Genomic DNA, 14,453 nt, shown 5'->3' on the forward strand with positions numbered 1-14,453 from the left:
CAGTGGCGTGATCTCAGCTCACTGCAACGTCTGCCTCCCAGATTCAAGAGATTCTCCTGCCTCAGCTTCCCGAGCAGCTGGGATTACAGCTTCCCGCCACCACGCCCAGCTAATTTTTTGTTTTTTTTAGTAGAGACAGGGTTTCACCATGTTGGCCAGGCTGGTCTCAAACTCCTGACCTCATGATTTGCCCACCCTGGCCTCCTAAAGTGATGGGATTACAGGTGTGAGCCACTGCACCCGGCCTATATTCACATATATATGGAAGTATAGGCTCCAAAGCTCCCACACTACTTCCTCTCCCTTGCACTGCTGCATGTTTGATATATACAAGTTTTCAAGGTTTTGGCAGCTTCACCTATGATTTTTTTTTTTTTTAAAAAGAAGGGGCAGGAGGTGACAGTTATCACAATTTATTTTTTCTTGTCACATGAAAAGAAACAAATCTTTGTGAAATAATTTAATACTTTGAAGATTAAAGATTAAATACCCAGAAACACAAGTAATGGCTATCAATGCCTCTTCCAGCCAATGAAGCTACAAGAACAAGGGTGTCCAATGCTTCTTTTGAAGACAGCTTTAAATTCATCTCACTATTTTGGAATATGAGAAAAATATTTTAAAATGCATTTCTTGGCCTCTCTTGTTTTGTTTTGTTTCCTTCCTGCTGCTCTTGGGGAGTATTAATAAAAGAGATGGGATAAGTGAAAAACACAAGACAGAGAACTATTTTTTTTTTCAGTTTCTTTGCCACTGAAATGAAAAGATTATAATAATAATAGTCACCATTTATTAAACTCTGCTAAGCACATCATGGCCTGATTCAATCCTTTTAGCACTATACAAGGAAGTTATTATCTCCCCTTTACAGAGAAGGCTGTGGCTGGGGAGGTAGGGGTTGAGAACTTGCCTGAAGTCATGGCACATCCTAGCTGCTAGAAACTATTTTCTGAACTAGGCTCTTCACACTGACCATCTTATAAAGTCTCTCACAGCATCCCTGGAATAAATGCATTATTGTCAACATTTTTATAACTTACAAAAGGCTAAGTGGTAAATTGAGGGTAGAATTCAAACTGAGGTCTTTCCAACTCCAAAACATGTGCTGTGATGACTGTGCCATAAACTTTCTCGTAACTTGTCAGAACAAACGTACTGAAACTACCATAGTTTCAGAACTGTAATAATTGACATATAGTCCCCATTGGTAGATTTAGTGTTTTACAATAGAGTTTCTGAAAAGCAGTTTTAAAATACCCTTCAGCAAGCATTTACTGAGGCCTCGTCTAGGCCAGGCCTTGGGCTGGACATTGCAGGCATGGTCACAGTAACGATGACTCAGAACTTGCCCCCAAGGAGTTCACAGTCTGGGAGCATTGGGGAGAGGAGCAGAAAGTAAATTAGAGACCACAAAACACAAAGTCACACACTTGGATAACATACACTCAGTAAAAAGGAGGCCCACTAACCCCTAGAGCAGGGTTTCTCAACCTGGCACTATTGCATTTGGGGCTGTCTGAGTCTTGTTGTGGGGGCTGCCTGTGCATTGTGGGATATTAGCAGCATCTCTGAATTCTACTCAGTAGATGCCAGTAGCTCCCCCACAACCAAAAATGTCTCTGGACATTGCCAAATGTCTCCTGAGGTTGGGGGAGTGAGAATCACTGCCCCACAGTTACATCCTGGCAGAGATAAGCAATGAAACAAAATCACTGGCCATTAATAATACTATATGATTTTCAATTAAGAGCTTATTTACACACCAAGTACCTTAGAAACCTGATCTCATCCCATCCTCATCAAAACCTTATGATGTGTACAAGCTGGAATGATGCCTATTTTATAGGTTAGGCCACTGAGGCACAAAGAGTTTAGTGGATGCCTAGTTGCACAATAGTGACTGATAGAGTGGGCATTTGAAGCCTGCCCTGCCATCTTAGTCAGTGCACCGAGATACAAAGAGCATTTTTAAAGTGTGCTAGCCTCTTTCATTTTCATTACATGTCCACTGATATGGTTTGGCTCTGTGTCCCCACCGAAATCTCATGTCGAAATGCAATCCCCACATGTTGGAGGAGGGACCTGGTGGGAAGTGACTGGATCATGAAGGTGGATTTCCCTCTTACTGTTCTCGTGATAGTGAGTGAGTTCTCATGAGGTCCAATGGTTTAAAAGTGTGTGGCACTTCCCCCCTTCACTCTCTCTCTCTCTCTCCGGCCACCATGTGAAGACATGCTTGCTTCCCCTTCACTCTTCTGCCATGATTGTTAGTTTCCTGAGGTTTCCCCAGCCATGCCTCCTGTACAGCCTGTGGAACTGTGAGTCAAACCTCTTTTCTTCACAAATTACCCAGTCTCAGGTAGTTCTTTATATCAATGTGAGAACAGACTAATACATCTGCAGGCTGACCTAATCTAAAATTAGCAACATAAAGGAATGAATATTTATAATTGTATACAGTGTTATCCTTTGCGAATATTCTGTCTTATCCATTCTGGACCTAATTAATCTAGTTTATTTTGGATGATTTGGTTATGGGAGTCTTGCTTTAACCAGGGAAAATATTTATTAATTCTGAAGAATGTAGTAAGTTTCATATCTTGATTTATATTTTGGCAGTTCAACTATGCACTGTGTGGGGGCCAAAAAAATCCCTAAAGATAGATAGTCATGTGATATTGGCTAAGACCAAATGCAGCCAGTTATTTCTGTTGGTATGTCTTAATGAGGGAAAAATGCAGAGCTGGATGCCTCTTCTTTCTTAAATTAAAAACAAAACAAAACAAACAAACAAAAAAAAACTTCAAGAGGACCTCAAAGGTCAGTAGAAAGTTTTCATTTAAATTGCCAATTGTATAATTCGAGCAATGCAAGTAAACTGCCCTCAAATAACTTTTCTAGGTATTTTTCAAAAAATTCTAAGTGGAATATTTGCTTTCTAGGCAGGGTTTTTAAATATTTCATTATCTAGGCTTAGACAGCTTGGATAGAATAGTTATTATTTTATATTCAATCTTTTAATTTAGCAGACTACTAGGATATGCTCGTTGTGACTCAGTTTTTTGTATCTACCATCTATTGGTTTATTACCCAAATCCTATAAGTAAACATCAACATAGGAAGCTTTACTGTCGCTGAAGCTTTATTAAATAAATGAGTTTAATTGTGGATTGTTATCTGTGAAGTCAGGACCTGGGAAAGAAAAAAGCTACCAGCAACATTCAGACTGAGAGAGACCAAAATACTCATTCATAATTAGCCTGGTACATACGAAGGATCAAAAAGAACAGGACCGTATGTCTGACCTCTGACAGGTATGTATCAGTGTACACAGCCATGCCAGATGATGTCAGGTGGTGTGCTGTGGTCTCAATGATTTGGTTTGAAGGAAGAATCACTTGCAGGTTGGACACTGTTTATATGCCTGGCTCAAGTTTGCCCTTGTACCATTTAAGTGGAAACAAAGGAGAGCCAGATCTGCTAGTTAGTGTAATAAACCTCCCACAAGAAGAAGGGAGACTGGCCAACTTAAAATGCAAGGCAAGTTATTTTCATGCACTTGTAAATTACATTATGAATAAGTGTTGGGAAACATTGGGCTGATAAAAAATTTACAATTGATATCTTCAATTACTACATGAAGCAAATATGAAGTAAAGAACTAACCTGAATGTAATAAAACTGTAGCTATTTCATATATTTCCACAACTAAGTGTTTTCACTAATTCTGACAGAATGTCCCCCATTCACCACAAATATGTTTGCCCTATATTAAAATAATAAGCTATTTAAATAATAAGGCTTGTGTTCCTGTATGCATAGAAAATGGTTCAATTCTTTCTGGTTCAAATCCTTTATAAGCAATCAAACATCCTACCCCATTGTCAATCTGGCCATCTCTTACTCATCTTTTTAGGTTTATACTTAAATGTCACTTTGATAATGGTTTATTCACTGACCTCCTAATTGTAATTAAGTCCCCATGTACATTCCCTCTTCAAATTTGCACATTTTATTCATAGCATTTATAGCAATTTATGATTTTATGTGTGTGCTTATTTCTTTAACACCTGCCTTTTCATTTAATATCTTTTCTACCCCTGTATATCAAGGCCCTAGCACCATAGTAGAGACTCAGTATGTACATTTAATGAAGGAATAATGAATACATCAGCAAGAGAAATAAGAGTGACCATATGTTCCTTAAGAGAAGCACAGAGCAGCTCTTGTTCCTGGTAAGCTCTGGCTGTATTTTGTTTCTTTTCCAAAAATGTCTGTGATATTCCTTGTTGTATATTTATAATAACATTCTTTATTCTTGAGCCAGCTGGAATGAGTCTCCGTTCCTTGCAACCGAAGTGTCCTAAGTTATAGCCAGAGGACGGGGGCGCATTGACAAAACATAAAGTAGATATGATAATAACAAGGTACCATTCCAGCAAGAATATCTGAAGAAAGAAGCAGTGCCTCAGTATTGTTTGTCTTTCCTTCATCTATTCTGAAACTGAAATTCTTAACCAAATTTATTTCCAAAGTTTAACCCTTTAATAAACTGGCCTCTGACTCCACCTGGTGGAGATACATAAATCTATGAAAATAAACCAATCCAAATGAAGATTTTAAAGTCATCAGATCTCTTTCACGTCTCAAAAAGAAAAAACACATATCCCAAAATTCAAATAGATGACCTTCTGGGATGTGTTATAGGCACTCAGAAGCCCCGAAGAAAAAATAGTTTAAGTTGATCATTTGACTGTTGCTCTTAGCCTTCATTTCTGACTTTCTAGGTTGTGTCAGGCATTTTGAGTGTCCAGGGGCCCTGCATATTCTATTTTCCTAGTTACTTGCTAAGGTTTGAATATTTGTCCCCCTCCAAAACTCATGTTGAAATTTAATCCCAAATGTGGCAGTATTGAGAGGTGAGGCTTTTCAGAGGTGATTGGGTCATGAGAGCTCTGTTCTCATGAGTGGATTAATCCATTCATGGATTAATGGAATAATGGGCTAATGGATTAATGAGTTATCATAGGAGTGGGACTGGTGCCTTTATAAGAAGAGGAAGAGAGACCTGAGCTAGCACACTCACCCTCTTCACCACGTGAGGCCCCGTGCCACCATGGGACTCTGCCGAGTCTCATCAGCAAGAAGCCACTTACCAGATGTGGCCCCTTGACCTTGGACTTCTCGGCTTCCCTAACAGTAAGAAATAAATTTCTTTGTAACTTGCCCAGTTTCAAGTACTCTGTTACAAGGAACTGAAAATGGACTAAGATACTTGCCTATTGGCTTCTGGTTAGTTTCTACCAATAAGAAGTACTGGCAGAAGTTTGAAAGGTAGGAGTGGAGAGATGGGACCTTTTTTATTTTAGTGTCTATTGGCATTTTCCAGGAGCAAGGAACAACGGGCATTTCATCATCATCTTTTAGCATTTCCAGCATCCACAGCAAGGAGTCCTTTCACCTGCTTAGTAGCAGCCCTTCGGTAATCCTAGCATCTATTTTAGGTGGTGTTTCATGGTGTATTTGTTCTTGTATTTTTCTCAAGAAATATTTTCTTGCTTATTATCATCAGCGTATTTTTTTTATTTATTTAAGTTTTTTTCTTTCTTTCTTTTTCTTTGAAACAGGGTCTTGCTCTGTCACCCAGGCTGGTGTACAGTGGTGCAATCTCTGCTCACTGCAACCACCTTCCAGGTTCAAGCAATTCTTCTGCCTCAGCCTCCCAAGTAGCTGGCATTAAAGGCGTGCACTGCCACGCCTGGCTAATTTTTGTATTTTTAGTGTAGACAGGGTTTTTCCAAGTTGCCCAGGCTGGTCTCGAACTCCCGGGCTCAAGCAATTCTCCCACCTTAGCCTCACTAAGTGCTGGGATTACAGGCAAGAGCCACCAGAAAATCTTAGAAAACAGCTATGACCTGTAAGCCCCCTGCTTCAAGACATCTCACCTCTTTAGTCTGAACCAATGTACATCTTCCATGTGTTGATTTATGATTTTACCTAAAGTTCCTGCCTCTCTAAAAATGTGTAAAACCAAAATGTAGCCTGACTGCCTCAGGCAAACTTTCTCAGGACCTCTAGAGACTGTTCCCCAGGGCCATGGTTACTCATAATTGGCTCAGTATAAACCTCTTTATATATTTTACAGGGTTTGGTTTTTCCATTAACAAATTCCAGTATGAACATACTAAAGTCAAGGACTTCTGGTGTCCCCTCCTCTTTCTCATGAGGAAGTTAATTTATAGCTGCTGTAAAACAAGACTAATGGAAACTGCTATTGGGGGTGGAGGAGGGGCATGGAGGGAGATTCTTCTTTCTCACTAATTCTGTTCCTTTTCCTATAAAGCCTTCATTGCACAAATACAAATATAATAACAAAGAAGTAGGTATCATAAGAGCATTAGGATTGAAGCCTAAGTTGAATATTCTAACAATTACCTGTTAATTGGAGGAGTCCAGATCAGGAGGGAGGCAGGTATAAGCAGTTAACAGATTTGAAGTAAGATTTGCTCATATAGGACATTTGTCTCTAATCATACAGACTGTCATTTCAATAGCACAGTATAATGAAATGTAGCATTTAATCAGAAAGCAGTGATTAATATATTAAAGCCATTATTGCAATAAGAATGGTTCATTTATATACAGATAAAAAAATGAAGAACCAAACCATTTCTTATCAAATTACTTACCCCTCTGGCACAGACTAAAGGAACGGCTCAACATAACACCGTTTATCTTTAAAGCAGGTGAGAATCCTGCGGCTCCTTCTTCCCAACACTGTATTGATAAAGGGCTTCTTCTTACCTCGTTATTGCAGTAATGGAGTTTTAAAATGGAAACGCTAAACTTTCATTTCAAGATAGCAGAAAGGACATGATCTTTTCCTCTCATACCAAAACCCTAACAATAACAGAAAACATATTTTAAGAGATATTCAGCCATGCTGAAAGATTAAAAAGGAGAACTTAGATAAGAAACTGTGAGAAATACTGGAAACACAAGCGGCCAACAGATTGGATTTATGAGGAAACTCATAGCTCAAGATAAGTGTGAGAAAGTTCCAGCAGAGAAGGTGGGAGCAGCCACAAGGGTATACTACATGAGTATTTCAATGTGAAAATTCTTGCCTGGTCTTTCTTGGGAAATTTATGTTTTTCAGAATCTTAACAAAAATTAAGAAACCAAGTTGAGAAACTAAGAAAAAAAGAAAAACTGTTTACTTCTCCCATAATTATTAAAGACTAACAGTCAATGTGGAGGCATTACTCGTTAGAAGGAGTTCACTGATTTCTAGTTGAAAGCAAGACATTTGGTGGCTGAAGGTTAAGGCCAACATTTCCAGGAACCTAAACAAGACACAGAGGAGAAAAGCAAGAACCATCTCATCAGTCAGTCTTGCTATAACTGTTGTCTTGTTATGAACAGTTGCTCATGGCCCTGTCTGCTGCTACTGGTAAGTTGTTTTTGCAAATAAAATAAATACTAACAAGTTTATTTGTATAGTGTACTTTAAACAAATCCTATGACTGATATGCCCAGAAATAACAAGTTTTGGAAAGCAAAATAAGTCCTTTAATTAACAACTTCAAATTGTGATTCTGTGCAGTATAGTTAACCTTGCTAGCCGATTCTAATATTTTGATCAATAGATAGATAGATAGATAGACGATAGATAGATAGATAGATGATAGATAGATAGATAGATGATAGATAGATAGATTTATCGCACCCCCCCCCCAGGCTAGAGTGCAGTGGTGCGATCTCAGCTCACTGGAACCTCCACTTCCCAGGTTCAAGAGATTCTCCTGCCTCAGCCTCCTGAGTAGCTGGGATTACAGGCGCCCACCACCATGTCCGGCTAATTTTTTTGTATTTTTGGTAGAGATGGGGTTTCACCATGTTGGCCAGGGTGATCTCAAACTCCTGACCTCAAGTGCTCTGCCCACCTCAGCCTCCCAAAGTGCTGGGATTACAGGCGTGAGCCACCACACAGGGCTGAATTACAATATTTGAATATTGCCCAGGAATATTTTCTGGTGTTTCTCAGGTCTGATTATTTGCTGTAGGTTACAGTTCTTTGCAAATACACGAAGAGAGGAAATGAAAGAAGAAGAAGAAGTGAATATTATTGAAGACGTCTCCCTTGGGAAATCAAAAAAACTGTTCTAAAATCTGAATTAGTAAAAGCAATATTGATTTCAATAGAAAAGAAACAAATTATTAAAAAAGGAAATGAGCTTATATGAAGCTACATGTATCCTAATGCCCAGCTTGAATATAGTTTTGGATGCATTCTTAATAAATGAGCAAACATCAATGTGAAATAAAAGCAGCAGTTTTTGTCACAAAACAAAGATGGAGACTGTTGGATAAGATGGCTAGTGCTTTGTGTTTTAAAATTCAGTACAAAATTCAGAAATAAAGCCAAATACTTACAGCCAGCTGATTTTTGACAAAGCATACAAGAACATAAACTGGGGAAAGGATACCCTATTCAACAAATGGTGCTGGAAAAGCTGGCAAGCCACATGTAGAAGAATGAAACTAGATCCTCATCTCTCACCTTTTACAAAAATCAACTCAAGATGGATCAAAGACTTAAATCTAAGACCTGAAACTATAAAAAATTCTAAAAGATAACATTTTTTTTTCCTTTTTTCTTCTTCTGTTTTTTTTTTCTTTTTTTTTGAGGGGGGAAGGAAGTTTGTACGGTCGCCCCAAGCTGGAGTGCAATGGCACGATCTCGGATCACTGCAACCTCCACCTCCTGCGTTCAAGCGATTCTTCTGCCTCAGCCTCCTCATTAGCTGGGATTACAGGCGTCTGCCACCACGCCCAGCTAATTTTTGTATTTTTAGTAGAGATGGGGTTCGGCCATGTTGGCCAGGCTAGTTTTGTACTCCTGACCTCAAGTGCTGGGATTACAGGCATGTGCCACCGCGCCCGGCCTTGAAAAGATAACATTGGAAAAATTCTTCTGGACATTGGCTTAGGCAAATTCATGACAAGGACCCCAAAAGCAAATGCAACAAAGACAAAAATAAATAAATTGAATAAATTAGAGCTAATTAAACTAAAAAGCTTCTGCAGAGCAAAAGAAATAATCAGCACATTAAACAGACAACCCACAGAGTGGAAGAAAATATTCACAAAGTATGCATCTGACAAAGGACTGATATCCAGAATCTACAAGAAACTCAAACAAATCAGCAAGAAAATGACAATCCCATCAAAAAGTGGGCAAAAGACATGAATAGCCATTTTTCAAAAGAAGATATACAAACAGCCAACAAACATGAAAAATGTTCAACATCAGTGAAATTCAAATTAAAACCACAATGAGATACCACGTAACTCCTGCAAGAATGGCTATATTCAGAAGTTAAAACTATAGATGTTGGTGTGGAAGTGATGAAAAGGGAACACTTACACACTGCTGGTGTGAATGTAAATTAGTACAACCTCTATGAAAAACGGTATGGTGATTCCTTAAAGAACTGAAAGTAGATCTACCATTTGATCCAGCAATCCCACTACTGGGTATCCACCCAAAGGAAAAGAAGTCATTACATGAAAAAGACACATGTACACGCATGTTTATAGCAGCACAATTCACAGTTGCAAAGATATGGAATCAGCCTAAATGCCCATCAACCAATGACTGGATAAAGAAAATGTGTATGTATACACCATGGAATACTACTCAGCCATAAAAAAGAACGAAATAATTTCTTTTGCAGTAACTTGGATGGAGCTGGAGGCCGTTATTCTAAACGAAGTAACTCAGGAATAAAAAACCAAATGCCGCATGTTCTCACTTATCGGTGGGAGCTAAGCTATGAGGACACGAACACATACAAAGTGATATAATGGACTTTGATGACTGCAGGGTGGGAAGCTGGGAGTGGGGTGAGGGATAAAAGACTACATATTGAGTGGGTACAGCGTACACTGCTTGAGTGACAGGTGCACTAAAATCTCAGAATTCACCACTAAAGAACTCATCCATGTAACCAAAAACCACCTGTACCCCTAAAACTATTAAAATTTTTAAAAATAAAAAAGTTAACTTTTAAACATTAAATATACATAATATAATGTTTACATTTTAAAATTATTTTTATTCGCAATTGTTTTGTTTTAACACCCCCTTCTTTCAATGTTTTCTATTATAAAATGTCAATGTCAGTGAAAGATCACTTTAACATGTCATTTTAAAACATATCATTTTGTCCCAATGTAGTGATTTATAATAATAATTTTAAATAAACTTTCTATAAAATCTTATAGTAGAAAAATGATTCATAGTTTAATATTATGGTCACTTGTTACTAATTAAAAATATGTAAATATGGTATTCTTAAAAATAGAGAATAATATCATTTCAGGAATTCTGATTATTTGTTCTGAAATTTCAAAGATTACTATCTGTTGGGAATTTGGAAACCCTATAATAATCTAAACCCAGAGACAGTGAAAACCAGGAGGCAGATGGAGCCCAAAGGAAGAGATGGAAGGGTCACTCTTGTGTGGCACCTTCCTCTCCTGGCCAGGCGGCAGTGCCTGGGGTGGTCGAAGGGAGCAGCAGTTAGGATGAGACCTTCAATTAGAGAAAGGACAAGAAGAGAACGTCGGAAGACCCGCATTTGGGCCCACTTTGGTTAACCCTCCTTAGTTTCCTTGTAAACTATTAAGGCAATTAAATTTTCAACTGCTTGAATTTACCTATTTGAAATATTCAGCTTTTCACTTGACTTTGATTGGTCACCAAGAAAATATAAGTATTATAGCCATGTTATTTTCAAAGATGAAAGCATGCCAGTCACTGGAACAGTGACTGGTATGTAGCAGGCACTCAGTAAACATGTGTGATATGGGTTGATCTGAGTCCTTGCCCAAATCTCATGTCAAATTGTAAACCCCAACGTTGGAGGTGGGCCTGGTGGAAGGTGATTGGATCACGGGGGCAGATTTCTGCCTTTGGTGCTGTTCTCATGGTAGAGTTTTCATGAGAACTGAATGTTTAAAAGCGTGTAGCACCTCCCCTCTCTCTCTGGCACCTGTTCTGGCCGCGTAATATGAGCCAGCTTCCCCTCCACCTTTCACTGTTATTGTATGTTTCCTGAGGCCTCCCCGGAAATGGAGCAGATGCCAGAACCATGCCTCTTGTACAGACTGCAGATCCATGAACCAATTAAACCTCTTTTCTTTATAAATTACCCAGTGTCAGTGTCAGGTATTTATAGCAATGCAAGAAGGACTAATACAATGTGTTAAACTAATTACTGGATAATGCAATTCACAGAGGAACAGAGAATCCTTTTACTTGGGACTGGCCAGTTTCCTGTAAGTCAAAATTATGCAAATCCAATCAAATTTTCCATAAGGAAAATATTGTGATTGAAGATTAGATTCTTTATCATAACCTTGATATCCATACAACCTCTGTAAAATTTTAAAAGATTGAGTCTTTTTAGCTTCAGTGAATTGGAGAGTGAAGCATCTGCTTTAACGGGAAATTTCAAATTTCTTCAGCGATACCGTGAGAATAATCTCAGCAGAAGTCAATAGGAGACTCAGAAGCATAAGAATACCTCCTAGAATTTAAATATAAGAAACACAGATTAAAGTTAATAGTCTTACTTTCTCATTGTAAAGTTGCCTGCTCATCTAACTGTGTATAAAATTGAGATCCAGTTATTCAAAATCAGTGTGTCTTGTATGTATTACTCAGCAGAGTATTTACCAGGTTACAAGTGTAGATCACACATCTAAGTCAAGGCCTGCCTTATCACTGCTGGTCACCAGCTAACCCTTAAACTTTTTTTATTCTAAAAATAATTGGGAGTAAAACATCAACAAGTAAGCTGGACAATGTGTTTAAAGCTTTAAAAGCTGCCTTGAAAACTGTGATAGATCAGTTTGAATGCCAGGACTGTCGATTCAAAGTGCCAAATGTCTGCTATAATAATTCCTAGCACATAGGGAGTTCTATGAGCCAGACTCTAAATCTCAAGCTCTTCACAGATTTTAACTGAACCACTTTTCACAAAACCCTGTGGAAGAAGTGCAATTACTTTCCATATTTTACAGGGGAGGACACTAAGTCTCAGGGACATGCATTTTTTCCAGGCCCCATGGCTAACACATGGCAAAGCTAGGTCAACTTGGACGTTGGCCTCCAGAGTCATTGAACCGTAACCCCTCCCCCCCTGCCTGGACAGCCCCAAAGCTGGCACTGCTGAGTCACAGTGACAAGACTTACCCTCTGGCCTTGAACAGCTCAAACTCTATTAATAGAGTACATAGATAAATAAGCCACTGTGATGACAATAATAATAATAAAAGTTAAAAATGGCAATATAAGACCATGAAGCATGTAGTGTAACGATTCAGGGAGACGCCATAGCCTAGCAGGTAAGAGCACAGACTCAGGACTGAGATGAGTCTCACTCCAGTGCCAGCTCCAGAGGCTCAGCTGCATCAGTCTCTCTGCTCTTCAGGGGTCTTAGCTGTAAAACAAGAATGCTCTTCGTGGGAACTCAGAGAATGGGCATGTCAGGTATTCAGAGCAGTCCTGTATTAGCCCAGAAAGCCTAAGTCAGTACTATCATGATCATGGAAGAGTAGATTATTGAAGCTGACTTAGAAGAACTGGAAAGACTTCTTGAAGGGCTTTAGATTTCAGCCAAGCCTTGAAACAAGAGCTGTTATTTTAAAACAGAAACAAAAAGGAAAAACTCCAGTAGTCTGGGTGCAGCCAACAAAGCACGTTCCAGACAACAGAAGCAGCTGGGAAATGAAACAACAAACAAACAAGGCAAAGCCACATCTCAGAACAGGGCACGTTGTATGGACTGATGTACTTGGAGAGTGAGGTTCAGGGAAATTCCAAGTGAATGGCAGGAAATAAAGCTGGAAACCTAAGGAAGGACTAGGCCCTAAGGCAGAGAGAGATTATTTAAGTACCTCAGCCCATAGGGACAAATTATCAGTTTTCCTTTTACCTAAACGGAAACATGTTTCTTGTCTCAGAGAATCATGTTTTCTTTTGGGTTTATTTTCTATTTTAAATTTAAAATTTGAATTGTAAGCCTATAGGATCCCGAGAGTTCAAAACTCTATATATTCCTTACTCCTTTAACTCTGCCTTCAGCATATGTCATGGTAAAAAGTAAATTAACCTAAATCTATACAATAAAAGTAAAATAAAAATTAGACGGATAGGCTGTTATGTTTTCAGGGTGTTTGGTGTTTATTTGCTGTTTGTTTTTACAGCTAATAATTCTGAACAAAACCAAAGCACATAAGCAATCTCAGCAGGAGATACACTAAGTTGTCACAGAATCATAGTTTGTTATTGCATTAATCAGCATTAACTTCATGTAAAACTTGACAAAAAAGAAAAACGTTTGAGCTCCACCTTGTGGTAGCATATCTGAGCCAAGCTCATGTCTCAGGTTCTTTGTGCAGGAAAAGCATGTCTTAGTGAGCCCGCAAAAAAACCCTGCGTTATTTAAAGAAGAAAAAGACTAGGAAAGCTTTGAAAAATTGTTCCAGAATGTGCAAATAAGGGCTACTTATTTATAGGGTTTCTAATATTAGAAATATCACAGTGTATACTGATTGACCTCGGACAGCATCCTGCCAACAGACGGGGTGTGTGTGTGTGTGTGTGTGTGTGTGTGTGTGTGTGTGTATTAATTTGTGCTATTACTAACATTTAAATATTATAGTATGTGACATAAAAATCAAGGTTTCCAGCTTCTCTTTAGACACCAGAAGATCTGGGAGCCCTGTGTCTGCAATAATTAGCTCGAACGGAGCATTTGATGCCCCCTAAAGACAGTGAATGTTGTCTACATTTTATTGGCTATAAACCAACAGAGGAGGCAACACAGAAGTGGCAAGGTGCAAATCTGTCAATACTTCCTCCATCTTCACTGTACCCCATACCTTCACCCAGACGACCTAGGCAAGACACCATGAGCATGCTGCCTGCTGTTTCAAACAACACAGAAAACCTGGTGTGCCATTGCTCTCAAACAACTTTTATTTTTAAAGACTTTTATGTTGCTTTGCTAAAAAAGTAAAATAAAAACTTTCCTTGATCTCGCTGGCCTTTGGTACAGAGAAGATATTTATCAACATTAAGATCCCAAATGCTATCGCACCCACATTTTGAGTCCTAGACATTGGTACTATGCAAAATCTCATCTGATTATGTCTGAGAGTCCATAGTTTATGAATTGATCTATCAGGCTCTCTCACTGTGTGGCCTGCTCTGTTCTCTTACTTCACTCCTTCAAGCTAATACCTGAGAAGTGCCTGCTGTGCCTGTCATGAGTATAGCAGACTCCTTTGAAGTGGGCTATCACCAGTGCTCCACAAACAGACAGCTGATGGTAGTATTACAGTGTTTTCCTACCCCATTCGCAGGTGGACTTGCAGGG

The 14,453-nt window shown here is 38.8% G+C and overlaps 2 long non-coding RNA genes across 3 annotated transcripts; one reads left to right on the forward strand and one right to left on the reverse strand.

Moving 5' to 3' along the window:
- Window positions 1-2,224: 2,224 nt before the first annotated feature.
- LOC105738469 lies at window positions 2,225-4,624 on the forward strand. Of its 2 annotated transcripts, none has more exons than XR_001114272.1 (4): window positions 2,225-2,318; window positions 3,186-3,314; window positions 4,113-4,235; window positions 4,324-4,624. It is a non-coding gene; the product is annotated as an uncharacterized LOC105738469 (long non-coding RNA). The 2 variants fall into 2 exon arrangements; XR_004030831.1 differs by having other exon boundaries at window positions 4,328-4,624.
- A 5,273-nt stretch (window positions 4,625-9,897) lies between these two features.
- Window positions 9,898-13,156, reverse strand: LOC115835840. The gene is made up of 3 exons (XR_004030833.1): window positions 13,146-13,156; window positions 10,031-10,038; window positions 9,898-9,978 (listed from the first exon to the last, which is right to left on the reverse strand). It is a non-coding gene; the product is annotated as an uncharacterized LOC115835840 (long non-coding RNA).
- Window positions 13,157-14,453: the final 1,297 nt, after the last annotated feature.

Source organism: Nomascus leucogenys, chromosome 1a (assembly GCF_006542625.1).
Source record: "Nomascus leucogenys isolate Asia chromosome 1a, Asia_NLE_v1, whole genome shotgun sequence".
NCBI lineage: Eukaryota > Metazoa > Chordata > Mammalia > Primates > Hylobatidae > Nomascus > Nomascus leucogenys.